Source organism: Haliotis cracherodii, unplaced genomic scaffold (assembly GCF_022045235.1).
Source record: "Haliotis cracherodii isolate W230 unplaced genomic scaffold, xgHalCrac1.p SCAF_17, whole genome shotgun sequence".
NCBI lineage: Eukaryota > Metazoa > Mollusca > Gastropoda > Lepetellida > Haliotidae > Haliotis > Haliotis cracherodii.
In genome coordinates this window covers 10,020,001-10,022,690 of record NW_027266272.1, presented here as the reverse complement: position 1 = coordinate 10,022,690, position 2,690 = coordinate 10,020,001, and the positions used below count along the sequence as shown (strand labels likewise).

Sequence of the window (2,690 nt, the reverse complement as noted above, 5' to 3'; positions counted from 1 at the left end):
CTCTTTCTTTGAGGGACCTCTCATTCACTTTTGTTAATTTATAATAATTAATAAATAAACAGATTATTGATATTGTTGCTTATTAATATGTGACATCTTTAGCTGATTACATTAAAAATAATAATTATTTAGGGTGAAATAGAGGAAACATGACTGTGTCATTATATATGCATTTGATTGTTATTTCATAATATTGAAGCTTGAGTCCAAATAATATTTATAAATATAACTAATTTTGTTTTTGCAGTGCCGGGGAGGCTTGTAATCATGTATCAGCCCTGCTTCATGCCCTTGCAGACATTAGTCAGAAGAAAAAGGACGGTTTGCTTTCATGCACATCAGTTGAGTGCAAGTGGAAAATTCCCAGAAAAAGGAAGTTGGATCCAATGAAATCGGATGACTTGAACCTGATGTCAAGTGGCAGGAAGAGTCAACAAAAAGGTACTGGTACTACACAAGGTACTGTCGGAATACAGAATGGAACAATCAACAAAAGATCAATGTGTCCCAACCATGCCAACAGCAACATGCCGCAGACAACAATAAATCTCATAAGATTTAATAATAAGTTAATTGGTCATGAAACAAAAAGTAAATGTGGATATGTTGTTAATACAACTACTGTAACTCAAGCTCCTGAACCTATGCCAGAACTTCCAAAAATACCATGCATTGATCGTTGTATTCCTGACTATGTTGATATTAAATTTCAAAATTATTTTGATTCCATGAAAGTGTCAGAAAAGGATGTGAGGTCAATAGAGAGAATGACAAGAGGACAAACATAAAACAGAGTTTTGGAAGGAAGCAAGATTGGAAAGGATAACAAGTTCACAGTTTGGCAAAGTATTTATCCGACAGACATCTACAGCTCCAGATAGACTTGTTTGTGACCTAATGGGATATCGGGGCGAATTTGGTAACAGACATACCAGATGGGGACTTTCACATGAATCGGCAGCAAGGCGGCAGTATATCAACAAAATTGCAGGTCTTCATCCACAGTTGAAAGTGTCTCAGTGTGGACTTATTGTGAATACAGACTACCCTTACCTTGCAACTAGCCCTGATGGACTTGTGTCATGCACAGATTGTAGTACATGTAGTAATCGTCATGGCTTAGTAGAGATTAAATGTCCATCTGTTTTCAGAGATCTAACACCAGAAGAGGCTGCATCAAATACAAACTTCTGCCATATTGTGGACAATAATGTGACTCTAAAAGAAAACCATGCATACTACTTTCAAGTACAAGGACAGATGGCCTTGACCAAAAGAACTTGGTGTGATTTTGTGGTGTGGACTCTCAAAGGGATATCTATTGAAAGGATTACATTTGACGAGAACAAGTGGCATCAGATGGTCACAAGGCCTCGCAGTTTCTATCTGTCAGCCATTATTCCTGAAAAATATACCCGACGTGTCCAGCGAGGTGTTTCACTGTATGAGATTGACCGTTGTACTACCATCTTACCAGTTGTTTTACCCTACGCTGACTCAGTCAATTCAATGTTTCACTCAATACCATATCATATCTTCCTTTGATAGTCATAGATACTTACATTCAGTGGGTGAATTGTTACTTAACGCCGCAATCACGGCGACTGACCATTCAGATAGTATGTCGCTTAGACATAGGATATCTCCTTCTCCGTGTAATTTCTTAAACCATTCTATTAAGGCATAACATATCATAACATATTTTCTGTAACGTCTTGAAATGACAACATGGACAACATGATTAAAGAAAATCATCAAGCATTTATTTCTTTCATTTTTAGTTATTGTTACAAAAATTAGAACCATGGGACTATGATCCTGCTGTCACAGCTAAAACATGAAATTGTTTATCTACTTATATGAAGAGTCAGGATTTTTATATCAATGCTTTGATTCAATAAGTAAAACAAAAATAGACAACCAGTAGGTGGTCATGTCAATAGTCATATTGGACAAAAATAGACAAAGTATGGACAAAAATGGACTTATTTGGCTAGACTTATTTGGCTCAATGTTTTTAATACAAAATTGTTGTCATGATACCATGATTATTAAGTTTAAATATAGCAGAAAATATCATGTGACCATTCACATCTGGAGCTGCAATAAGATTATGCTAATCCTACTTATTACAGAGCAAGCAAGCAAGCAACTGTCATCAAAGAAGTAATTGTCATCAGTTTCTTGGTCATGAGGATAAAGGGGTGGGGGGTGGGGGGGGGGGGGGGAGCAGAGTAGTCAAAGCATTACAGATTTTACAGATTTTGAAATTGGAATTGGAATTATACCCTGCAAAATTCTGAAATTCTTGACACGTTCCATGTGCCTTTCTATGTGGATTCTCAAGTTTGCTATTCTCCTAGTTTGTTCAATTTCTACAGCAGTCAGCTGTTTTCTCTTATGTTTCTTTGGTGGAATTATTAGGCGTATACCTTTTGGTGTTGTCAAGTCGGAGATTGTAAATCCCTTATCCGCCATGATTGCATCACCTACATCACACAAATCTAAAAGTCCTGATTCTACTGTCAAGTAGTGTATGCTGCAGCCCAGCTGCACAATATGTGCCTTGACATGAACATACCACTGCCATCGTCCCAGGCTGATGAAGTTGCCAGTGATGACACAGTATATCATGGACCTATTTGTGATGGGTTTCAAACTAGGCGTGGTGTAATCTGCCAATTTTTCTC

General features: G+C 37.2%; 1 pseudogene; it reads left to right on the top strand.

Annotated features, from left to right (window-relative positions):
- Positions 1–254: 254 nt before the first annotated feature.
- On the top strand, positions 255–1,545 carry LOC139465165 (uncharacterized; annotated as a pseudogene).
- Positions 1,546–2,690: the final 1,145 nt, after the last annotated feature.